This window comes from Peromyscus californicus, unplaced genomic scaffold (genome assembly GCF_007827085.1).
Source record: "Peromyscus californicus insignis strain IS unplaced genomic scaffold, ASM782708v3 Scaffold_20__1_contigs__length_68692818, whole genome shotgun sequence".
NCBI lineage: Eukaryota > Metazoa > Chordata > Mammalia > Rodentia > Cricetidae > Peromyscus > Peromyscus californicus.
Genome location: NW_026294503.1, coordinates 31,830,620 through 31,857,665, shown reverse-complemented (window position 1 = coordinate 31,857,665; position 27,046 = coordinate 31,830,620). Strand labels below are relative to the sequence as shown.

Below are 27,046 nucleotides of genomic sequence, written 5' to 3'. Positions count from 1 at the left end.
TAAACCTCTGCCCTGAGACCTGGAGCAATCACCCTGGGTAGTCTTGGGTGATGTTCAACCTGACCACATGCCCAAACATCAGAGTCAACTGACCATGAACTAAGACTTCTGAATCTATGAGCCAGGATAATTCTTTACTTGGTTTTTTTTTTTTTTTTTTTTTGCGGGGGAGGAGTAGAGGGTTGTCATAGAAACAGAAGTAGCTGAACACAAGCAGCTGTAAACAATAAACTTTAGTTGTCTGATACAATAAGCAGAGGAAGAAAACATTAATCTGGGAAGCTCCTGCTTCTGCTTCATTCCCCCTGTCCCTTTTCTTCTCTCTTTCTTCACTTCTTCATCTCTGAAATTATGTTTACAGAGCAACCGCCACACTAAAGGGTTCTATAATGGCACTCCCAGTATAGCATTATAGAAGAGACATAGTGCAGAATTGTGGAATGTAACATGAATCTTAAAGGGTCTTATTAATAAAAAAAAACACAGGAGCCAGATATTGGGGTGAATGCTGGAAGATCAGAGAAACAGAACAAGCCACAGCCACCTCACCTTGCCAGTTCCTCAGCTGATCCTGTTTCCTCAGATTGGAAGCCTCTTGAGTCCTCATCCAGAATGAATCTCAGCTGAACTGCTGCTAAAAGCCTAAAAGCTTAACCAGGCTCTAGTTCCTGGTCCTCACACCTTATATACCTTTCTGCTTCCTGCCATCACTTCCTGAGGTTAAAGGTGTGTGTCACCATGCCTGGCTGTTTCCAGTGTGACTTTGAACTCACAGAGATCCAGATGGATCTCTGCCTCCAGAATGCTAGGATTAAAGATGTGTGTTCTGGGCTGGAGAGATGGCTCAGCCGTTAAAGGCTAGGCTCACAACCAAAAGATGTGTGTTCTACCATTTTTTGGTCTCTATATCTATCTAGAGGCTGTTCTGTTCTCTGACCCCAGATAAGTTTATTAAGGTGCACAATATATTGGGGGACACAATAATATCACCACAGTGGAACACAGATACAGAAATAGACAGGATTGACATAAATGCAGATTTGTAGATTCCTGGATAGGTTACTTTGTTTAAGCCACCCAGAGTTGGGACACTTGGGTCCCTGAGTAATGCTGGTGTTGGACCATGCTAAGGTAACTTTTCTCTCTGCCACTTGCATTTGGTGTCCAGTTCCCTCTGAGAGAGCCCCACATATATTCTTTTTCCCTGTGTCTCTTCACTGATCTATACCATTCAGCCACGCTGACTAGCCTTTTGTATCCTGATTTTTCCATCTGGGGCCCCAGATGAACAGACCAACTCAGTGACCTAGCCTAAGCAGAACTGGGACCTCTGATATCCTCAACTGTATTAGTCAGCTAGTGCTGCTGTAACAAAGAGTACATGCTGGAGGACTTAAACAACAATTCATTTTCTCACCGTTCTGGAAGCTGGAGATCTGTGACCAAGATGTCCATGGGACTGGATTCTCCTGAGGCTCTCTATTTGCCATGAGGTGTCTACTTTCTCCCAGTGTCTTCTTACCATATTCTCTCTCTCTCTCTCTCTCTCTCTCTCTCTCTCTCTCTCTCTCTCTCTCTCTCTGTGTGTGTGTGTGTGTGTGTGTCTACATCTCCTCTTTGTATAAGGATCATATCACCCTCCTGACCTCATTTTTAATTGTATCTTACCTCTTTAAAAGCTCTACCTCCAAACACAGTTGAATTACAAGTTCCTGGAAATTGAGATCCAGGAAGTCCGTATCATAGGTGTATGTGAATTTTGAGGCACATAATATAGTCAGTCCTTAACACCATTCAGCCATTTCCTTTCTCAGTATAAAAGCTGAAGCCCAGAGTAGGGAAGAGTCTGTGCTGGAGCCTAGAGGAATCTAGGTCTCCGAGCCCGACTACACTCTCCATTCTATCCCACAGGATGGATGCTTGCCGAAACCCATCTATGTCCCTCACTGTTAGCTGATCTCCTCCTGTTTTGCTGTCCCCAAGTCACTCTTCCTCCTCTGCACCTGTAAGGCCTCAGGGAAATACCAGAGAGGCTACAAGTCAATGTGTGGTGTTGGCTCTCCAAGGCTCCCATGAGCTGCATGCAGCAGTCCTAGAACAATGAGATTGAGGCCAGGGAACATGCTGCCCTGATTCCTGGTTTTTGGTTTTTTTTTTTTTTAAATTTAACTAGGACAGTAGATGAAGAATTATGTCTCGTTTTCTTCAGGCTGGGAAGCCTCCAGCTTTGCTTTCCAAAGAGCAAAACTGTAATTGGGACAAATGTGGGGGAGAGATGGAAAGATCTCATAGGTAAAGACAGCATCTGGGACCCAGAGCCACCGAGCCCCCATGGAGAGCTATGACACTGAGATGTCGCCATCTAGCTTTATTCCACAAAGATGGGTCTGATGCTTTCACTGTGCTTTCCCACCCTGTGACGGCTTAAGGATATGAAGAGTTTTATTTAATAAGAGGGACCAGAGAGGTGGCTCAGGATTGAAGAGAACTGCTACTCTTTCAGAAGCTCTTGGTTTGGTTCCCAGCACCCACATAGTGACTCACAACTGCCTGTAACTCCAGCTCCTGGAAGTCAAGTTCCCTCTTCTAACCTCCAAGGCTGCCAGGCACATATCCAGTACTCTGACATATATATAGACCAAACACTCAGACAAACAAAAATCAAAATGAAACTATAAAAAATTAATAACTATAATGTGTGGGACATAGCAGGTACTCAATAAATGGCTGCTTAGTTAAATGGGTGGCCTCACACTCCTGTACATATGGGCAACATGCAACACTAATTGGACTCTGTTGGACCGCCCCCCCCCTCTCTCTCTGTGTGTGTGTGTGTGTGTGTGTGTGTGTGTGTGTGTGTGTGTGTGTGTGTGGTGTATGTATATAAAATTATGGGATCATGGAAAATCTGGAGAAGGGAAATGGGTGAATTAGCCATGTTCATAGGGAAAGGTCAGACATCATGAAGAGTTTCATGGAATGGGGTTGATAGGTGAACATGGTGTTGAAGGCATGGGTGATATAGTTGGGAGGGAGAGTCCTGAGGTAGTTGGAGGAGATAATGGGGTGGATACAATCAATGTAAATTATATACATGTATGAAATTTTCAGTGAAAACATTCTTAAGTGCCTTACTGTTTAACAATGATGCCCCGTCTTCATATTCAATTATATTCACCTTTCTTTACTTAAACAGGGAAGTAGATTTCACCCCGGTGTCTTTCCTTAGAGACATGGTTACTAGAGGTGAGGAACAGGGTGAGAGGGGACAGAGTTAACTTAGGTGGCTGAGTGGAGACTTCAAATTGTCTGCACCCATTTCTTTGTTCATTCATACATTCATTCACTTAACAACTATGGACATGCTGTGTTTAGAGGTAATAAATAAATCGAGTAGCTCCCATCCTCCAGAACTATATAGTTTCATACAGTCATTCACTTAACAACTATGGGCATGTTGTGTTTAGAGGTAATAAATAAATAGAGTAGCTGCCATCCTCCAGAAAGGGAGAGGGAATAGAGACAGACAGACAGACAGACAGATAGTAGATAGATAGATAGATAGATAGATAGATAGATAGATAGATAGATAGATAATGCCTGCTGATATTTTCTTTTTTATGTTTAAACTTTAATTTCCCCCAGGCCCCTAGCTTATAGGATAGTGTGTCTTCTCCGCTCAGTTAGTCTACTCTGGAAATACCTTCCCAAAGGTGTGCTTCCCGGGCACCTCTTATCCAATCATGTTGACAGTCAGGATGAACCACCACAGTGGGATATTAGAAGACACAGGAGAAATTTACATTGTGCTAGGCAATAGCCCATTAAACATAGATGTTAGACATCTCCTTTGTTTGATTAACACAACTCTAAGAATGGCCCAGGGTCCAAAATCTCTGTGTGAGACCCGCCTAGCTAGCTCATCCTCTCACTAACTAACCTATCTTAATCCTGTTTCCCTTCTGAACTACCACACCATGCCCTCAGGAAATGTCCAAGTCATTGTCAAGAAAATAGGCTCGAAAAAGAAAAGCAGACAAACAAACATAACAATGGCCTCCTTGCTTCTGTTTTTCCATCTGTAATACAGATGTTAACACTGATCACGTAGTCGGGGGCCTGTGAGGAGATATCAGGAGAGTCCTTGCCCAGGGCCTGCTTCACAGATGGAGGCCAGCTTGGTGGGGACTGCCTGCTCAGCCCGCTCTCCATAATGCCAGATCCTTTGTCCATATAGCTTAGGTCTTAAAGAACAGGTCCTGCTTACTCCTGTACAGATGTGGATGGTGTTTCTGATAAGTAGCATAGCCTGAGCACCTGCTTAGAGGTGTGATAGGAAATGGTGTTTTCTGGAAACTCAGGTGGGGTGAATTTGGATCCAGTGTAAATAACATAGAGAAGCTGTATAGTATGACTAGGAAACAAGGTGAACTTTTGAAGGGCCCCGAAGAAATGCTGGGTCTTGTGAGGCATTTTTGGTTTTATCTTGTAGGCTCTAGAATTCATCCATGAAATAACACTGGGGAATCTTCCCTGAGATTCATCTGTGTGTGTCTGTATTGGGGGGAGAGAGAAGAAGATAGAAGCATGAAGCCTAATGTGGCCTCAGAGCCAAGAGGGTAGAGAGGTGAGGTGGGGTCCAGGGATGTATTTGGTATCCAGGATGCAGTGTTGAGGAGGATGTAGTTTTTATGATAAGCCTAAGGATGCTGCAAGATCTTAGTGGCATGCCAACTTTAGCGTAGTGAAATTGCATGCTATAGCTAGGGTTGACCAGGGCAGAATAAAGAGGTCTAGGCAGGGTAACATGTTAGCAAGCTCTGAAAAGGGCTGGAAACCAGGCTTGGGAAATAATGCGTATTTTAGCCACCATGAGTGCCTATGACTGACCAACTCTTGGAACAAAGTCTTTATGAAATGAAGTCATGTTGTATTTCTAGACAACCAACTTTGCATTCTCAGAGACCTCAACCCTCAACAGTTTTCCCCACCTGATCTGTGGTGGGAGCATTTAAGTCATCTTGGAATCTTCAAAAATTCATGAAGACCAGATCCTACACTGGACCATTGGAACCTGAATTCTCTGTAGATGGGTTTTGTGATCTCTGTCAATTTGTTTTTTGAGACAGAATCATCATTTTGCTGCTTAGGCTGGTCTTGAACTTACAAAAATCCTGCTGTATCTATCTCCCCAAAGTGCGGGGATTATAGGCATGAGCCACCATACACAGCTCGGCTATTCGGTATGACTGCAGGCAGATAATGTTAAAGCCACTGCTGAAATCTGTGGACAGGGAGGAGGGCCTCACCAGTGTGTGGCTGAGGGCTTCCGCAGGTGAGCAGAGGGGTTCCACAGGTGCAAGTGAGCAGAGGACTTCCACTGGTGGACGTGAACAGTGGGTACCCACAGGTGCAAGTGAGCAGAGGGCACCCATGGGTGCAGGTGAGGTGCCACAGACTGTAAATATTTGCAAGCTGCACCAAGCGCTAGTACTCATTAGTTTCCCTTCTGTGGTAAATATCAGCAGCTCCCGATTCCTTATCATGTCTTCTCTCTTCTGTTTGGTGACTATCACTCCGGAGGCTCTGGATCTGAGCAAGGGGGCTATTAGCATGTGTTGGGTAACCTTCCAGAAGCTGAGCTCTCCTGCTTCCCAGGATTGTGTGAGGTGTTTGCTCTCAGAAATAGGTGGAAGTGAAAAGGTTGGCAGGGTTTCCCTCATTACAATTTGGGTAACTTTCAGAGTGGCCTGGCTGGGGGCAGCGGTGAGCTGCATTAGTACCTAGCTGTGGATGACATTGTGACATTAGGCATTATAACCTCCCCTAAGTCCAGCTGCCTCCTCTGTATACAGCAGCCAGGTGGTACCATGGGAAAAGACTGGTGCTGAGATGGGAAGGGTAATAACTGCTGGTCACCTGTGTGGTCTCAAGGACCCCTGTATCTCCCATGTAACAGATGAGTAAACACAGGTCTGAAAGGACAGCAACTTGTCTAAGGTCATGGGGTTTTGGAAGTGAGATGCCATGGATCTAATGATGTTACTTGGACCTCAGAGCCCAGCCTTAATCACCAGGTAAAATACATAAGAAGACTGTGCAAACTGAAATCTACATAAATCCAACCATGCACGCATATGTGTGTATTTGTATTTGTGTGTGTAGATACACATGTATACTATTAGATTATACTTTTAGAACCAATAGCTTTATTTGAAATAAATTCTGCGGGTTTATTAGAAACCACAGCTGTCATATGTTCTCTTTTTATTTCATGCACTCTAGCTCAAGAAAGCAGTTAAGTTTGTTCAAGGCTGCTCCCCATAGGTGTTGTGGGGCCAGGGGAGCCATTCTCTGGGAACCAAGAATGTAAAGCTTAAGTCAAGGAAAGTGGCCTAAGTAAACTATTCATTTTGCTAAAGGTCCTCTACCACAAAGCCCAGAGCAGTCTTCAGGCCCCCTATCCCTGCACATACTGAGATAAATCCACCCTGACAGGCCAGACGATTAGAGAAATGGAAAGCCCATTACATCATGCTGTGTCAATGATCCAAGGATTATAGATGGGCACGAAAGGAAGCCAGAATCCAGGGGGACTTGTAGCTATCATATCTGTCACCTCCAGCCAAGCAGCTGCTTCCTAGTGGGAGCTCAGGGCCTCGTTTTATTAGAGGCCATCAAACCAGGGTCAGACTACCCTCAGGGTCTGCAACATCCTGTGCAGCCTGTCTCAGATGGATGAGAAATCAGACTTTGCTGTCTTCTCTGATGCCAAGAGCTTTTAAGGCATCCCCACATGTTGATTGATTCTTTTACCTGACTCACTAGGAAGTACTGAGTCTGTTGGGTGCTGGATGCTGGGTGATTGAGACTATGTTCACTGCCACCAGCAACCGACACAGGCTCAAAATGAAAGAGGTGCCCACCTCCAAGCCTCCAGTGACTTCATGGTCAAAGCAAGACTGCCTCCCCATTATATTGAGTTCTGGGATAGCTGAAGTCTCCCTACTTAGGGAAAGCAAGGACTGTGATTTCATTACTTCCTGTTTCTTGGGACTGAGAAGAAAAATGTCTGCAAAAGGCAGTGATAGGGAAAATTTTCAAATTTTATCACATGAGACATGTGGGCATCGCTTAGCAAGCAACCCAAACTGTGAGCCTCAGTTTCTCCCAGCGACATATAACTGTGTGATTTGATTGGGAGACATCAGCATCTATAATACTGCCTAATGTGGGTGAAGCAGGAAGAAAGTATCCACCACAATGTCTGCCCTTCCTCCTCAAGTATGTTCTTCTCTTGACTTCTGGGTCTGTATCTCCTTAGGTGATTACACCCTGTGAACTTCTCCAGAGTCCTCATGGGGTCATGGTTCCCTTTCTTTGTGATTTGGTTTCCAGTCTTTAGTGTTCATTACCACTTATCTCCATCCCTTGCCAGGTTTCTCTTCCTAACAGGCATTTTTCCAATCCAAGGAACTTCTCCAAGGTCATGAGATCTAAGTATCCCTAAATACTAGAAAGCCTGGATTCCTGGGTCCATAAATTCAGACAGAAGTGATACTGTTCTTGTGCCTAACACAGTGTTTCACAGGGCTGACGGGCGCACTTTTTCCTCCCACTGACTAATGTATCCTCTGCCTTCATTCTGGCATTGATCATGCACATTCAGAGAAGGCAATGGTTTGTAGAAGGCCACACAGCTGACCTGCAGCAGCTCATAATCTCAGACTGTGCAATACTACGACTCTTGAAGTCTTATTCTGGGCTGGATGCTGTACTGGAACTTTGCCAGGATCCCGCAGAGAGTATGTGACCTACTGTGACCTACCTACGTCCAGGGAACTCTGACTTCCTTCACTTTGCAAGTGAGGGGAATAAGAGCCTTGGGCACATCAGCCCAAGTCACCCCAATTCACAGAGCCAGGCATGTGATAGAGGCGGGGTTCTAAGTTTGCTCAACGGCACGGACCGTGATGGTTGATAGTTACTCTTGATTCCCCTCTCCTTCCCAGTGACCACTCTGTGAGCTGAGAAAGGTTGTGATCGTCAGGCTCATATAAGAAGCAAGCTGGTCACCACTGGAGGGAGACACGCAAGATGAGCGTGTGAATGCAGTCTATCAGGACAGGATGAGTCTGGATGGAAGGGACATCTTTAATAATCAGACCTCCTCTGGGGATGAATGGAGGTTTGAAGACTAAAACTGCATTCACAGAAAGAAAACAAACAAAGAAACCAACCGCAGCCCACACATTAAAAAAACTGAAGGAGCCTCCTTGTTCTGAGGTCATTGTTAGTTAAAAAAAAATTTTTTTTTTCCTGAAAAAGTTTGCCCAAATTATAGACATTTCAAAAACATTCATTGAGCTCCATTCAGTCTATTTTAAGACAGTTCTCCCACTGGCTCTGAAAGATTGAAAGGCAGTCGGAAGCATGAATCATAGACCTCTGGCTTGTGATCCAGAGACGAGCTCCTGGTAGTGTGTAATTCAATTTCAGCCTGAAATGTAGCTTAATAATACATGGAGCATCCTCATTTTCCTCTTATTAAAGTGAAAGATATGACTTCAGGGAGAAATTAGCTAATTGAATAGGAATATTTCAGATATAGGAAAAATAAAGGACGCGGATTGTCCTTGGAGGGGGGAAAAGGGATCTGGGTTGTCGTGGGCAATAAGTTGTTTTCTGACTTGAAGAAACATGGGGAGACCTGGAGGATCTACTTATGCTGTGGATCCCATGTTACAACTTAAAAAGAGCCCCAAAATAAGTGAGCTGGGGAATACTCAGCTTTTCTGTGGATATTGAATAGATCAAACCCAGGCTTGGGTTGGGGAAGATTTCCCATGTCACATGGCTAAAGGAGCTAAGTGACGGGGCAGCTAAGAGAACAGGAAGCTCATACTACCTGGGTTCAACCTGTGAAATATCCCCAGGGATCTCCATCTCCATCAGGGACCCTGCTCCGCTTTGGCTCCATCAGAAGCCAAGACCATTCCACTCTGTGTTCTCACAACTTTCCTACACACCTTGTCCTACCCTGCTTTCTTAGTCATGCCCTGCCATTCCAGGTGGCCATTTTTCTAATCCATTTGTCTCTTAAGCAGCTCTCAACTCTACGCTGCCCCCCTGTCCTCTTGGCTCACTGAGAATTCAGCCTGCCATGCTAGGACTCTTCCAGAAACCTGGTCATTACAGTCAATTTCCCATTTCTCCAGCTGCTTCAAGCTGGCCTTCCTCAAATGCAAGAGAGTCAGCTGATCCCCAAATTCTAATTTGTCCATGTCACCCACCAGCTTGGAATCATTCAGCAGCTGGTTGTCTGTCACATGTGACATGGAATCCAACTTCTACCTCTGTGTCCTTCTTTCCTGTCACCCCCACCCCCTATTATTCAAGCAGTTTTTCACAAATACCTCAAGATGCCTATTTATCTTGTCTCTTCGTTATGAATATTGTCTTCCTTGTGCATCTAACAAAATCCTGCTCGTATTTAGGACTTCTCAAAAACATCACAAAACTGATGTTAGAACCCCCAAAATTACCTTGGTGCTCTTGTGATCCAAGTAATAGACCTTGTCCTCTGCTGTTTTAATATTAATAGTACTGAGTAACTGTGCTTTTCTTTCACCAACAAGGTCCTTCTTGCTACTCTGTTTTCCTAAACTTTCTGGTATTTTCTCATGGATTTAATTTAGATTCAATCCGTTAAATCATATCTTTACTAAAATGTCCAGATTTGGGTGGAAATCATATTAACATAAGATTAACTGGGAATGATCAAAATCTTTAGTCATTTCTTCAGGATGGTGTTTTCCCAGAGTCTGTCTTCCGACAGAGCTGAACTTGATGTCATGGCTTTCTTTCCTTCATTATGTGGAATTGTAGTGAGAGTGGTCTTACTTATTTAAGTGGAATTATTTTTAACTTAATCTTTCATAACTGTTTATAAGGGAAGCCCCACAACTGGGAGTATTTGTTTAGATTTGAATACAGCCACTTGCTAATCTCTTTTTACTAGTTGTGATGCTGGGGTCCGGTCTTTTTGCTGTTGGTTGGTTCTGTTTTGATTTGGTCTAGTTGGCTGTTAGTGACATGAGCCCCAAAAGCCAGCACATGTACAGGCACTCTACTTTCTGCCCCGAAATCTTGGGCACCCTTGGTTTCCCTTCTCTGCTTGTTGACTGTATCATCAAACATGTCCTTCATTATGTCACCGGGGAGACTCAGCTGGGAGCTCAGGGAAGGGCGAAAACTGGTGTCTTGGCCTCTTGAGTATTCAGTAAGTGTTGCTTCTGCTACTGGAGACAGTCAGGCCGCTGAACCCAATGGCACATTTATCTCCATTTGTAAAAGCTGAACTCCTGTTTCTGGTTCTAATTCTACTGACTGTAGCTTTTAAAAGGACAATATTAAGTTACTGTGATGATAATGTGGGTCTTTGTGTTCTTCAAGAACACTAATTGGATCCTGTCTCATAACTCACAAGATATTCTCTAATATCAACAAAATAACCTAGCTTCAGATTACTGGTTTTTTTTCCCAAGAGTGGAAAATGACATTGATCAAATGTCTTATTGATGCAAATAATTAATTGCCTTGGTGATTTCAGACCCTTGTGGCTCTGAGAACATTGCTTAATTCATGGTGAGTTCATCTTTCAAAATACTCCTCATAGAACTTTCTGGTAAGGTAGAAATATTCAATATTTTTGTAGGTGGTTGTTATGCAATTCTAGGTGCTACTGTGTCAACATATTCCCCCAGATCCTTGTTTTGGAAACTTAATTTGTCAGGCTATGATCTCTCTGAAAGCAGGGGGTAGGGCATTGATCCTTCCCGCTGGAAACCATCAGGGCTCCCTGGCTCTGCCCCGTCTTCATGTGGACTTTCCCAGTGTGTCTTCTCTTAAAGACACCGATGGTTTGGCTTGATGCCCACCCTCCTCTAATACAACCCCTTAGTTAATTACTTGTGTTAGGAGATGGAGCCTCTTGAGAAGAATTACGCTGATCTCTCCTGAACACAGGGATGCTGCTATCCCTAGGCTTGTGGAATAGACATGGTCTTATTTGCCTTAGTGTTTTCTGCTGTGTCAGGGTGCAGAAAGAAAGCCTTTACCAGATCCCTTCACCTGAACTGGGACTTTACAGCCTCCAGAACAGGAAGAAAACAACAGATTCTGATCTTCAGAAATTACCCTGTCAAATAGACTGACAGTAGAAACCTGTAAAAATAGCACAGAACTGTGCACAATTCCTTTTTCCATAAGTAAAACTTACCTAGATTGTAAAGAAAAGTGATGCCTGGTACTCCACATCCGCTTCTTGGTGATGGACCTTTGTATCCATCTTCCCATTTATAGTTCTGCCTTTTATCCTGCCTGACTCCTTCATGAGCTGTCTTCCTGTGACACTATTTCCAGTGCAGAGCAGCTAGGTTCTCCTGTATCCAACTGTAAAATCTTTTCTGCTTTGCAAACTACCCTTAAGTCTCTGTTTTCCAATGTATCTTCTTTGAGGCTTCAGGATAACACTCTTCCCACTTAGTACTTTTTCTTACTCGGTGCCACAGTCACTTTTTGCTCTTCTTAGTTAATCTAAGAAAAAGAAGTATTTTTCTTGGCCAGTCCTAGCTAACCAGCAAAAGTTATGTGGCTCCCCCTTGACTTTGTCCACTGCCAGCTCCTTCCAGATGGGCAGTGGGAACATCAGTGTGCAAAGTGCACAGTCCAGGTCCCATAGTCTCACGGCTTTGCTCCCTATAGTGGTTTTAATAAACTGTGGTGGGAGCTACTGTTTTTACACAGTCTGGAGTCCATCAATCTGCAGTGAGGGGACAGATAAACTAGCCCAAGACATGAAAACATGAATCCCTAAGCTCCTTGTGTTTTCTCCCCTAGTGGAATGTTTGTCACATTGATTGACACATCTCTGGGGACGCACCATGTCATGCCATGGCTGGACTCTTCCTCACTTTTGCTTTTGGGGGGAATATGCCAAAATTAGAAGTGGCTAAAAATAGTATCTGCTGATTCATACCATAATACTCCATTATTTTCCTGGGTGCCTCTCATTTAACTTTAAGCAAATAATTATTCACAATTACTCAATGCTTCCATGTGCCAGACGTTGCCCTAAGCACATCACATGTGTGAATTTACCAACAGGATTGACAAGATTTCTTTCCTAATTCAGGCTCTAATTGGCTCATCACTTCTCATTTTCAGTGCGGTTATGAGTTTGGAAATTTTAACTTTTTTATTGTAACCTCACTGGTATTTTAATGAAACATAGGAGGAGCCCAGACAGGGTCTGCTAGCTAGACATCATTTTAACCCTTTGAGTTGCTTAAAGGAAATGCATGTGTATATGTATGTATGTGTGTATGTATATACATATATCTGTGTGTATATGCATGTATGTGTGTGCATATGTGTGTATATGTATATATATGTGGTAAGTATTTATTATGTATGTATGTATGTATGTATGTATGTATGTATGTATCTTTCAGTTCTGTTTACTTACCTTAATAATAAACTCGTAGTCAGAGGATGGATTTACTTCTCAATTCCCTTATTATTTATTTGTACCTGCTTCCTAGCATGTCACATCTATGCCATAGAAGTCAGTGGTATGTGTTACACACTGAGAAAACTCTCTGACATATCATAGATCTCCAAGAAAGGCTTGCGGAATAAATGGGTAACTGTCACCTGCCAGGCTAGTTTTCCTCTTAAAGACAGGCATCTGGGATTCTGATACAGTTGGTTCCTTGTGAAGTGGTCTCTTATTTTTTTTTTCTATCTAAAACTTTAATAAGCCATGTAGACTTTTCCCTTCAGAAGCTGATTCCGGTATTTATCCAGAGGTAGTTTTACTCTGAGCACTTTTTACGAAGAGTCACGTCACTGGCTCCAGAAGCAGAAGGCTGGCTACCCAGGCAGCAGGGCTTGCTCTATGGCCGGTCCTGCTTGCTCTTTGTGGGGGTTCCTCTTATGTGGACCCAATGAAGAGCCCCATTCCTACCAGTGCACCTGCCATGGGCAGAAGTGAGGGGGACACCCGGCAGTTATGAGCAGCAGACTCATGTTCAGAGGGAAATGGGAGTGGGCTATTTTTATGCAAAATGGAGACAAGCCTGAGGCTGCACAGTTAATCAGAGGACGAGCAGCCAGAATTGCAATGAGCAGCCACCATTCAGTGATACAGAAATGGAAAGAGGCCTGGGTGAGGACCAAAAGTCGGCTGTCTTGGTGAGGCCGTGGCTCTGAGCAGGGCCCCTCCCTGTGTGTTGCTCCATGTCTTCCACTCAGTATCAGCGAAAAAAGAAGTTTGTTAACTTCAGTTGTAAAATGTTTGAACTTCGTAACATTTTGAGTCTAGCCTATTTATCCCTGAGCTAATAGGAAAGGATCTGGCTTTCCTATTAGATGTTATGATATAAATTTCCCTTTGCTCGTGCTGTGATTGGGTTTATGTGGAAGGAAGATTCATTGAAGATACATTTAGAATGTAATTGATAGTAGAGGTGCTTTCTAGATAAAGCACAAGGGATGGCAGGGGAGTCTGTCCATTTGCTGTTGGGAACTGTTGGGAACTGTCTCTAAGGGTTCAGGGCTTTTTCGGTGGTTAGCGTTTTTGCCCTCTCTCTCTCTGTGAGACAACTGTTATCCAGAGTGCAGACATGTTTGTAGACGGCTACACACTTGTGCGAATAGCCCTTTGCTTCTTCGACGCATTTTGTGTTTGCAAAGCCAGTTCCTTCCTTGGGCTGCAGCCTGATGTGGGTGGGAGTTCTTATATGCAGACCTTGCTACCTGGTTCTGTAACTTGCTGTCAGAGACTGTGGGCATCGGTTTGCTTTTTGGAAGTATACCTGTTAACCAGGCCCCTGTTTGGTGATGCCAGGCCTCAGGGGAGCTGAACCATTCCTTAGCTCACTCACCTCATCCAGTGTGCATATTGTTCAATGTAGTAGCTGCGGCCATGGGAATTTGTCTGTCAATCATTGAGCAGGAGAGCTACACAGTAAAGTATGAAACGGTATCCAACAAATGGGAGGTGCTTAATAAATATTCCTGGAGTGAATGGATGAATAGGCAGTGGCAATAATTAGCAATCCAGACTCTGCAGGATCTGATCTAGGATCCCCGTCCTGCTGCTTGGCAACTGTGGGATCTTGGGTGATTTACAGACTCATATAAACTCACTGAGCCTCATTGAGTCTGTAAATTGGAGATAACATTCTTAAGTCACCGGGTTGTTGTGAGAATTGTATTAGCTATGAAGCTGTGTCAATCACGGGATGTACCCCATTAGAAGCCCTGAAGTAACCATACCCTCTCATGGGTATCAGTCCTCTCACTGATTATGATAATTATAAGAAAACCGATGTGCACACTTCCTAAACGTTAAGGGGATAGAGCACTGCAGTTTCGAGAAAGGAATTGATGCTGTTACTAGGGAAACTGAGGTTCTCCTCGGGGCTTCTTAGTCTCATTAATAAAAATAATTTAAAAACCGACTCAAAGGGAAGCTCAAGGATCATTTCATTAGTGTGTGAGAGGAAGACGGTACAGATTAGATAAAAATCCAGGCCGCTACCAGGAGGAGAGATGGAAAAAGCCATTCAGTTAGGCATGGAATAGATGATGAAATAGAGATGACTTATTTAAAAAATGAGAAAGGCATTCCCAAGAATGGAAGCGGACTAGTGGGCTGAGGGAAAGCCTCAGAGGCATCATCCACACAGAGCATTGCTGTTTGTTGTTGTCTTGCTGCTCCATTTGTATTAGTGGCCTTTTTATTCACCTGTACTCTGTCATTAGGTGATGCCAGGGTAAGGAAGGGCTTCTTCTGCACACTGTTTTCTTTCATGCTAATATTGACATGGCTTCACAATCTGCTATCATAATATGAAATTACCTTCCAGAATGAGCTTCCTTAGGAAAGACAGCTTCATGACCATGGGGGCCATGATGAGCCTTGAGGTGGGAGAGCAGTTAGGAAATCTAGGGCATCATAGTAGAGACAGTGTCACTGAGCCTTAAGTGTAAAGAGAGCTGTTGACACGAGAATCTCAACTCAAAGGGCATAAGAGATGGTCTATTCTGGAGCTGAGTGTGAATTACCATGGCCTGGAAACACAGATTGAAGTTGTCCTAAATTCCATGTCCCAACATAGTATCAGTTTGATGTTTTTTATAGTAGCTGAACCAAGAAAGTCATAAACCATGACACTTCTCAAATCTATCAGTGGGTACATCAGGTAAGCGGGTTACAGTAGAGCAGGGAAACTACTATACGCCTCAGATGCTATTCTTAGCCCTTTGGTTATTGGGAACTAGGAGTTGGTGCCTACCGTCCAAAGGACTTACCTAAAGGCTGCAAAACTCTTGGAACATGTGTGGAAGAGAGCAGTAAATGGTTGTTGAGAGAGTTAAAGATGCCACAAGATAATTTGGCTATGGACTTGCAACATCTCAACATCTCTACACCATGGATGTTCTAATTAGTTCACCAGCCTTTGCAGACACAGCTTCTTTTCAGGAATTCTCATTCTTGGAGGTTGCCCTTTAAACCCCAGAGAGGAACTTCATTAAGAGATGTAATTTAAAGTAAAAAAGAAGAAGAAAGATAGCCACCATGGACAGCATGTCAAGGGAACCTGAAAGAGAAAGAAGAGGGAGAAGGGGAGACAGAAATCCCTTATTTGTATAACTGTTCCCCGGGGGGGGGGGATTCCTGCCATAACTCCAAGGCTGCGATCTATTTGCTCCAAGTAGCAGAGATAAGGAAACACATCTGTCTATAAAACCTTGCCATATTGGTAGGAGGTAGGAACAAGAGCCACAGAGGAAGTGTGCTCTGATTTCTCCAGACTGTGGATAGAAATTTCCAGAAAGAAGCAACATCCTCAAACTGAAATCTTCTACAAGACTGATTGACTGATTGACTGGTGAGAACTTCATGATGCAGGTCGACAAGAGCCAAGCTACAGTATCTCTTGGGCCATCATTAGTCCCCTAAAGGACCATTCCTTGCCTAACTCTGCGTCCGCTCTAACACCCTGGGACTAACAGGTAAATACCTATAGGAATGTACTCGCTTAATAAGCCCCTATTTTCCACCAGTCACAGGCCTAAGACTGTTGTCAGACAACATCTAAGGCCCATAGCAGAGTTCTCCAGGTTTTCTATAACGCCCCCTACACAAGGTATCCATCGATGAATTTGAAAAGTGTCTTGATTTGTCTTTGTTCTGTTACTATAGAAATCTTCATAAAACTGCTTCCGTGTTGAAACATGGAACTTGGGGTGACCAGTATTCTGGGGCCATGTTCACTCATTTGACTCTAGAATAAACTATCTCTTATTCCTTTTGTGGTGAGAACTGTGTTTTTGCATCGACAGAGATTTAGACCTGTTCTCTTAGACTAGTGCCTTAAAAGTGGGAGGCCTGTGGTCCACAGTGTCTCCTCTGTCTCACATCTCTCACAAGAATGTTCACCAAGGATTTGGAGACCTAGTTACCTCTGTCCAATCATATTTTCTAGTAAGACACCTCACTAGGTCCATGTTGAGCCTGAAATCCGTGGCCTCCTTCCCTGGCACCCCAGTCTTCAATCCATCTCTCTCCAGGGGAACTTGCATCTGTGCTAGCTGTATCCTGTCATTACTTAAACGCCGCCTCACTAGGCTGCCTGGTGGGGTCTGAAACTGTGGTTGGAGCTCCTGCCAAGGAAGAAAGCCTAGGCCCAGGAGACTAGGCAGGAAGAGGGGATTTGGAGAGTTTAGAGTTTAGTGGAAACTCAGTTTTCAGCTTGGTTTTTAATCCTGGAGCTGCTGCTGCTGCGAGCCCCTGGAGACGTCCCTGTGAGCCCCCGGAGATGTCCTAGGCAGCTCTTTGTTCTTTCTCCTCCCTAGCTTGGCTTCCTGCAGGGCCTGACACTGAAAACACTCAGGAAGCCACAGGAAGCTTTAGTGCTCCAATCTGGGACCAGAGGCAAGTGCTGCCAGCCCCAGGGGGTCCCAAGGAGAAGGCAGACTCTCTTAGGAGGAGCCAGCTGGCCCAGGGAAAAGGGAAGCTAGCAAACTAGTTTCTGTCACCAGGGGAGCATGGTGGCAGCGAGACTCCCTGAGTTGCTTAACATCTCTGATCTCTGTTATGAAAGGATGTACACTGCTGTCTTTCTTGTGTGTTCTCTTTCATGTAGGGAGCACAACTGTGACTCCCTTAGTGACCAATACCCCGCCCTGGCTCAAAGATGATTATTCTTTTGCATTAGCCTCAAGGCTAAACTTATGAAGTAGCTCATACTTGGGCTCATTAATTCAGTTCAATTAAATGAGCAGTTATGAGTGAATACTTTATGCCATCCACTGCACTCTAGGGACTCGGCAGTGCAAAAACATTGGCCTATTGTTAAAGAGTATACAGTCCTGAGAGAGTCTTGGATATGGAAAGGATGCTTAAAATAAAATAATTAAGACCAGAAATACGGCATGATGATGAGGCCCCAGTCACATACAGCAAGTGAAAACTCTAGGATTTAGCCCCCCCTTTTCCTCCAGGGTCATTTCTGTAAACTACTTTCTGCCAGCCTCTCTGGATTGTCGTTTACCATGAGGAAGATCATGGGCATCTCACTGAATCAGCTACAGTATCGGGCTTGTGTCATTCTAAAGGGAGACCATCTTTACTTAAGACTTCTCTGAAGAAAAGGAAGAAAAAGGACATTTTCCTCCACCCATGCACTCTTGCTATTATAGCTCACTACCACATGGAGGCAGTGTTGAACGTGGGTCGCGTGCTGTCCAGTGCCTGTTTGATTAACACAGTTGGGCAGCTGACCAGACCCTGGACTGGCTTCCAATCTACCACATGGATTTTCAGATGTGTTTTCAGCTCTTCAATTCTAGTCTGATAGATGCTCATAAGGGGTAAAGGAAAAGTCCACTTTAAGGGACTGACTCAGCCTCAGCCACATCCAGTGCTGACAACACAAACGCAGGACTCTCCCAGCTTCCGAATCCCTTTGTTTCTGTCTTGGATGGTCCCCACCTGTGATCCCCATAAATGCCCTATATGAATTTTTCCACTAAGCAGTTCAGGATATACAAAGATGCAGTCAAGATCTTCCTCTGTAAAGTCAGGGGATTCTCTGCTTTCCTCCCCAGGAGGGGTGTGCGCACGCCTGTGAGTTCATAATTAAAAACGATCACTTAAGAGATTTCCCTATAAGCACCCTTTATACTGCCTTCTAGTCATATCATCTCCTGTTAACTTGCCTATTTCTTACCTTTTTTTTACGGATAATCATGATTTATATGCACATGTGTTGGCATAGATTTGGCTGTGTTACACCCTGGCTGACTCAGATGGGAAACAGATACACAGATAATAAAAAGGCTCCCCATGTATCCCACCCTCCTTAAGTGTCACACCTGGTGTCTGCAATGTTGGGTTTCAGGACACCAGTGTCCAAGTTCGAGGCCAGAGATGGAGGATCAGAAGTCTGCAAGAAAAGATCTTCGAGAAAAGAAATGACTTCTTTGGCAGGTTGCTCCTTAGAAGTAAAAAGATGTACCCGTTCTTGAACAAAAACTGTGAAAGCTTAAAAGACAATGAGTGTTACTGAGATGGGGAAAGACAAAAAAAAAAAAAAAAAGCAAAACCACAAAAATTGGAAACAAACTCCAAGAACCAAAGAGAAGACAGACATATTTCAGATGCCCACAAGTAGTCCAGTGTCAGATCTGAAGAAATCAGAGTAAACTGTGGGAGGCCTGTGGCCTGTGTTCCTTCCGTGAATACCTATGGGGCACCGGACCCAGCGCATCAGTCTCCTCATGTGTGACATGCAGCTGATACCTACTGTTGAGTTGCTCATGAGTACAACCCTGAAAACAGGCTTAGCACATTGTTTGGCCAGAAGTAAGGACCTATGTATGAATCAAGGCCCTGAGCTTGTGAACTGGGGAGGTGGTTCAGTGGATAAGGGTGCTTGTTGTACAAATGAGAGGACCTCAGGTCAAGTCCTCAGCACCCACATTACTAAGGTGAGCAGCACTGAGCATACCTGTAACCCTGGCCTTCAGAGGGGAGACAGTCAGACCTCTGGAGTTTGCTGGCCAGCCAGCCTCGCATAAATGGCCATCTTCAGTTTTAGTGAAAGACCCTGTTTCAAGATAAAGAGTGATAGAAGATGTCAGACACCTTCCTCTCTCTCTCTCTCTCTCTCTCTCTCTCTCTCTCTCTCTCTCTCTCTCGTGTGTGTGTGTGTGTGTGTGTGTGTGTGTGTGTGTGTGTGTGTGTACCTGCACACTCATGTGAATGGAACACACACACACACACACACACCCTTCACTCTGATGTAAATCACAGCTTTTTAATGAAAGGATTTGGATTAGATAGTCAGCAGCATTAAGGAAATAAATGAGGGTTTCCAAGACACAAGAGATGAGTCCCTGTAGAAGCCACTGTTACCACTCCCCAGGGGGAGGAAACAAGACCAGAACTGTGTGGAAACCGGGGCCACCAAACAGAACCTGGAGCAGGGGTGGGTGCTCAACTGTGTCTGAGCCAGAGCTAAGAGGCTAGGAAGTGGAAATAACACCTGCTGTGGCTTCCTTCTTTCTCCAGCCTGCCTCTGCCTCCTGGTACATCTCCCATACTGTGGAAAGCTGTCGTCTCATCAAGCTGGGCTTGTTCAACACCAAGGACAAGTAAAAGAGGCCCTGAAACACAATCTCAATAATGCATCTAAACATGGGACTTAGGGACTCTAATTACAGGATTGTTGGGCTGGGGATGGTAAGAATGGCTTTAGGGCAGATGTGAGCAAGAGTAATCTGGACAAGGATTGGTCAAGACTTTCGAACTAGGCGATTTGCTACAGCAGTCAGTGATCTTATCTGTGGAGCCTGTGAGTTCAGCTGGAGACGTTATAATTTGTGATCTTATCAGGGACTACACAGGACCAAATGAGCTGATGTTCCACATTCCTGGAGCTTGATTTGTGTCACATATCAGTGGTTGTCCAGTTTATCCTTTTGCAGGCCATAGTTCATTCTGCAAATTGGATTCTGGTTCATTTCTCCCTTCCATTAGCCAAACCCCACCAGAAGCCAGTTGAGCAAGGCATCTCTGGGAGGGAGTGTGCAGAGATCAGAGCTGGCACGAGGCAGAGAGAGGCAGGCATGGTACTGTAGCATCAATGTAGAAAAGCAGACACTCTTGCTGCCTGCTGTTGCTGCTGCTGCTGCTGCTGCTGCTTTCTCACTCCCTTTTTTTCCTTCTTCCCGCATGGTCTTGTTTCCAAATAGATGTTGATTCTTCCTAATCTGGGAGTCTCTTTCCTCTATTCATTCCATGCATGGAGAATTAGTGCCTTTTCTTACTATAATTGTTACTTGGATAGCATTATATTTTGTTATTAAGTACTTTGCATGCCTGTGGTACCTGTGTTGATTATTGAACATTTTTTGTGCCAAGTATTATACAAGTTGTATATATTACAAGTTTTTTGCATAAAAGACAGTGCCCAACTGAACTTTTGCAATGTGGCTGAATGTGTGGCTCAGTTGATAGAATGCTTGGCTAGACTGTACAAAGCCCTGTCTTCCATTTCCAGCCCCACATACACCATCAGGTGTGGTGGTACATGCCTGTAATACTATCATTCAAGAAGTAGAAGAGGATCAGAAATTCAAAATCATCTTTAGGTACATAGTGGGTTTGAGACAAACCTAGGCAATATGAGACCCCATCTCTAAACAAACAAAATCATCATTTCTGCACTGATAGAAATACTTCATATCTGCTCTGTCTAGTCTTCTGCTGGGTGTCACGCCTGGCTACAAGGCATCTATATTGTCACTGTAATGTGTAAGAAACTAGAGTTTTAAATTTTATGTAATTTTGATTAACACATGTACATACAAGGTCACAAAGGGCTTCAGCAACCGTATTAGATAGTGTTGCTCTAAATAATCCATGTGGAGCTTCTATTAGAATCCATATTTCAGACATGAGAAAACTGAGTCTTGACGAGGTGAAAATGGTCATGATCTCCTGGATGATAAATGATGGACCAGGACAGGAATTGTGCCCTCCCTGGTCCCAGAGACTCAGCATCTTACCTTGAGTGGTCCGTCTGCCTGCATGTGCTGCCTTTGAGACCTAGTTAGCTCTTACTCATCCTGCATGACCCACCTCCACCCTTCCTTCTTCCATGAGTCCTCTAGCATCAAACCAAACAGTATTTTTAATGTATATCATTATATATATTATATATTTAATGTATATCATTCTCATGCTTGGTAATTCCTTCAATTTCACTATGGTTTCTGTCTTACTGGGTCCATTTCTCAATGGACTGGATTACTGAGAGCAGGAACTGAGACACTATGGCACAAAGGAAAGTTTAGCAGACGAGGACTTGGTCATCACCTTCACCATCCTGGGCCTGTTCCCTAAGTTGTAGTTGGTGGTGCTAAGTGTAGGCTTGATGTTGCTGGTCTCCTCTGTCCCCTTTGTAAATTCTACAGATCAACATGATCTCAGAGGGAGGAACCTCAGGCTGCCCACATCACTTCGTCCCTACCTCTGTTTCCTGCCCATGATCAATATCTATGTCCGGCAGTATTTTAAGCCTGATGTCCTTTTGACTCAAGTCTTTCTCCCACCCTTCTATCTAGTCACACATTTCCCAGCATGCCTTTCTACCAGAGTAGTGAACCAACAGTGCCCGAAGATTGTGATATCATTTAATAGATTCTCTTTAGCCACATGTGGATGATCTACTGCCTCCTTCAGATAGATGCTTCTCTAGATGTCCATGGTATCTGCAGCCCAAAGCATCACCATGTGACTAGGTTTGGGGCAGCTAGATTTCCTGAAAAAAATTACAAGTTGTCTTTTTTGCATAAAAGACAGTGCCCAGGCAGAGTCATCCTTAGTAAGTAGCTAGGACACAGCACAACTACACATGGAGACATAGGAAGGCAGAAGAATGGAGAAAATGCAATACTGAGAAACAGATGGTTTAGATCAGAGTGATCTGATGCTATCAGTTGGGGACTAGTTTGAGGTTGCTCCTTTCAGGAGAAAACTCGACAGAAGTGACCTTGTTTAACCTGGGCATCCCCACCTTGAAAAGCTTGGCATCTTCATTAGAAACAAATCCAGTGCCCCCAGCAGTGCTCTCCAGGTCCAGCAAGGACCAGAGGATGGAGCAGCACATTGCAGAGTGGAGCCATCAGGAAAGCCATGGCTCGCACAGGGAGCAGTCACGGCTCAGCCTGTTGTTCTTTTTCCTTTCAGTGGGAGAGAAGAATATGGGTTTGTATGTAAGACACCTCATTCCTTAGGTCCACACACTGTTTCCTGGCAGCCTTCCATCTGCCCACGTGCTTCTCTCTGTATTCTCTGATGTGCCTTTCTCTACAGCTGTGTTGACCTAATGCGGCTTCGGAACACCCCATTCGCGAACACCTTGGAACTCAGTGTGATAGCAATGTCCCTTCTATGTACACTAGTTACTTTTACTGTTGCTGTGGAGGAGAGAAGAGAGGAGGAAAGGAGGGAGGGAGGGAAGAAGGAAGGGAGGGAGGGAGGGAAGAAGGAAGGGAGGGAGGGAGGGAAGGGAGAGAGGAGAGGGGCTTATTTTGGCTCACAGTTTGAGGATTCCATCATGGCTGCTGAGGCTTGCTGGTGGGAGCATGAGACAGCTGTCACTCTGAATCAGAAATCATGAAGCAGAGAGAAATAAATCCTGGTATGCAGGCTGCTTTCAACTTTTTAGTCAGACCAGGACCACAGCTCATGGGGTGGTGTCTGCATCCTCCAGGATGAGTCTTCCCAACCTTAACTCAATTTAAAAATTTCATGACAGACACTCACACAAGTTTTTTTTTCCATGTGATTCTAAATCCTATGAACTGGCAATCAAGACTAACCAGCACACCATGGAAGCCTACAGCAGCCCTTCCGGGGCCAGGGTGGGGTCTCTGTCTTGAACCCCCCCAGCTTCTCCACTCCTGCTTTCTTCTAGGTTTCTTTGGTTCTTTTCCACCTGGCCCATAGCATCCACCACTTTGTAATTTATGGGCTTGTCTGTGCATTTCCTCCATCAGTCAGAGAACTGTTGAACCCCAGAACTGTACAGTCCCCATAGCCAATTGTTGACATTCTCCACTCCTTCTTTCCAGCAGCCTCAGTCAGAATCAACCGGCCTGAAATTCTCATCCCCCTAGCCACGGAGCTTCCTCTGATGTCATTCCTCCTTCATCTCCCTGAGTGACGGCCCCCTCAATCAGGTGTCAAGCTAGAAAGGAGATTCCTCCCCTTCCCAATGCAGTTTACCATCAAGGAAGGCCTCCCTCCAGCATTTCAATTCAACCAGCATCCTTCTCACTTGACCCTATTGTCTTGAGTAGGTGGTTAGCAACACTCCTTCAATTCTCTGATTCTGGGCCTATTATCAAATAAGATTTCACAGTAGATAAAGCCAGGACTGTGACAATCAGGGAAGGCCACCCGAAGGAAAATGGGATTGAGTAGAACATTCCAATTTGAGTGGGATAACAATCATGTAAAGTCAGACTATAGAAGTTAAAGCAGGTGAGTTTGGTAGCTCAAGTGGGAAGGATTCATGTTATAGCAGGAACCAGGGGAGACGTGGAAAACAAGGGGCAGAGCATACAGGAGGGTGGCAGATGGGGTGGATAAGCCAGAATCTCATATGAAGGGTCTGGAAACCTAAAGGAGGTACTTGGGGGTTATGCGTCAGAAGACGGGGAGCTTTTACTATTTCTTGAGCAGAGAATCTGTGTAAGGGAGAAAGGCACCATGGCTTTAGAGATGGTGGTGGCACATAGTGAGTCATAGGGCTGGAGGTTCCTAGAAACTGGGTTGGCCAGAAGCTACCTAGAAACCAGAGTGCAACTGGTTAGGGACAGCATTGTGACAGAAACTCTGGGTATCAGAGAGGCATGGCATGGAAGAGAGGCTATTATTCCCTGTCCAGCTCAGTCCCCTGTTGAAGTCTCTAGGGAACTGTCTTCACCACCCTGAGGCTAGAGAGCGCTTGTTCCTTGTTTTATGGGTGACAAATAGCTTGTTCATTAGCTATGGTTCTCATACCAGGCCCAGGAGGGGCTCATAACCAGGCCATCAGGGCTCAGGGTGGAATTACATCCCAAGTGATTATGGATGAGGAACCCTTTACATAGCCATCAGTACAATTTAAGATATAATCTCCTGGGGAGGGCTCCCCAGTGATTCTGCTTAAATGCATGTCGGGGGAACTAGCTCCCCAGGTAGTTTTGGGAACCATAGGTGTTTCCTACTTGCCTGTGAATAATGCAACAGTTATAGGGTCACAGTGTCCAGTACTGATGTTTCCGGAGTTTGGGATATCCCACTACCATGCCAGACCCCTGAGAGTCTTTCAGGGGACTTCTCAAGTGAGTGCCTGCTTTTCAAATGTGCTTCTTTCTAACAGCCAGTGAGAGCCACAGTGAGTTTGCCTTCAGCAGCCCCTCAAAGCTAAGATGGAAATAGCCCTTCCTACTGGGAGCAAAAATAGAAATTGTGAAACCAATCTGTGTATTCTTAGCTCTGTGCAGGGCATTCCTGTCGTCTGGCCAGCCAAGCTTCCAACATTCTGTCAGAAGAAACTGCAACCAAGGGCTTTCCCTGGCGGCTGGGGAGGGGGGGCGTGGACGGGCGGGCGGCAGCGGGGAGAACATGGAACAAACTGTGAATGATCTATGCCCTGTCTTGCTTTTCTTTTCTTTTCCTTGCTTCTCCCTGCCCTCCTCTGCACAGATATCTTGTTCAGTTTATCTCTGACTGCAGAAGCATTTGGGTTTGAGTGTGCTAGCTCTGCTGTCGGTGGGCTACTGGAGAAAGCAACTGAGACCTGGTCCCTGTCTTGAGAGGGCTTTCTCTGGGGAAACAGACACACACATACTACCAATCCAGGGACTTCTAAGAGAGCAGAGAAAAGGGCATTGGCCTCTTCACAAGACAGAGTCCCCACTGCCAGCAGAGAAGCCTTTGTATCGCCATCTGGCCTTGAACACATTCCTGTGACCTTATAAACAGAATTTAAATTGCTTCATTTGTCAGAGTGGCAGGAAAGTGTGGCTTGGTAGAGACTTTGGGGGAGTTGCGTGCCTGATTGCAGAGGAGGCAAAGGGACTCACGGACTGAAGCAGGCTGCCACCCCTCCAACTGTATTCCATTTTCCAGAATGGGGACATGGCACTTCTCAGATCTTGGAGCAAGAGCCCTCCCTCTAAGGGATTAAATATTAATCAGGCCCCTGCATCCCTTTCCCATTCTTATCACCTATAAAAGTGCATTTCCTTCTCTCCCTTTTACTTGTTTATTCATTCATTCTTTGGATCCAACCCAATTAGAATTCTGCATAACACCCCCAGGTACAGAAGGTGCATAGATCGAACAACAAGCTTCCCCCATGGGTCTTAACACTGATAACCACCAGACTCTTGGGAAACTAGCTTCTGGGTGATCACTACGGCTCTAGAATTACTTTCAAGTTAATTTTTTTTTAAGAGATGAAAGCAAAATGTAGGGAAAAAAAAGTTAGTCTGGTAACATTTATCTAAGAGACTTTGAGGGAAAATATGCATGTTTTTTAAAGTCTACACAGAAGGCCTGGAAGAGTATGGAAGATACTAGAAGCATTGACTGCCTGTGGGAAGAGGACGAGTTCTCTAGGCAACAGAGCAGGAGGGTGAATACCCTGCTGGATTCAGCGGTACAGTCCTATTTCAATTGAAAATGCCCGAGTTAAAGGTCCATAAATTCAGCAAAGTTGTAAATTCCCTCCCTTCCGTTCTATTTTCTTTCTGTTGCTGTGACAAACACCATGACCAAAAAGAATGTAGGGAAAGAGTTGGTTTGTTTCAGCTTATAGGTTACAATCTGTCACCGAGGGAAGTCAGGGCAAGAACATCAAGCAGGAAATTGAAGCAGAAACCATGAATGACTGATGGCTTGCTGGCTCACTCACTGCCTCATGCTTAGCTAACTATGTTGTACAGCCCAGGACCACCTGCCTAGGGAATGGCAGCACCCACAGTGGGCGGGGCCCTCCTACCCAATTAACAGTGAAGAGAATCCCCACAGGTCAGTCTGATCTAGGCAATTCCTCAGTTGAGGCTTCTCTTCTCAGGTGACTCCAGGCTGTGTCAAGTTGACAGTTAAAGCTAACGAGGACACCTTTTGGTTCTAAATCACCAAGAAATAGCATCTTCAGCTCTAATTCTAGACACAGGCCATGCTTTGTAAACATGTACAGTTCTTGGTGTGAGCCATGATCTCTCTGGCCCCCAGTGCTTGGGTGTACAGTCCCTTCTGTCTGGTTCCATCCCCAGTACCTGCCTGATAACCACCCAGCACTACCTTCTTTTGTTAAGCGACCCATTTTGGTTTCCAAAAGCACCCTTTTCTCCTCCATCATAATCCCTTGGAGCAGGATGAAGTAAGTCATCTGTTTATATGTTCAGGGGGGACCTAAGCCTCACATGCTACAAATGAAGAGATGGTTTGTTCATCTTTCCCTGAAGTTCTGGGAAACATTTCAGTCCTGGGCAAACTTGACTGTTTGGCTCAACATGGTGACTCCTCTGGGAAGCATGTTCCTGTGCATGTGGACAGGAACCATGCAGCTTCCAGAGGTCCCTTGACCCCAGATACCATTGAAAGCATAAACTTTGTGATTTTGAAACCGAGCAACCAAAAGGTCTATGTTAGAAAAGGCAAAAAGCTGCAGAAGAGCCAATTGCTTGAAGAATTCATTATAACTTTCACTAACTCCCCACTCTGGTGTGGATTTTGATATGAATGGAACCAACACATTTATTCCTGGTTAGTAGCTCTGGGGACCAGTGTGCCAGAGCAACAGGGCCAAAAGCAATGACTTGTCATATAAGCTATAAATCAGCACTCATTGACTTAAGCTGCAGAGATGTGGATATTGTGTGTTGGTACAGAATAAACTATGGA

General features: G+C 44.7%; 1 protein-coding gene across 2 annotated transcripts in view; it reads left to right on the top strand.

Annotated features, from left to right (window-relative positions):
* The window catches only part of Kcnq3 (potassium voltage-gated channel subfamily Q member 3), a 307,126-nt gene that overhangs the window by 141,029 nt on the left and 139,051 nt on the right, over positions 1-27,046 (top strand). The window lies entirely within an intron of this gene.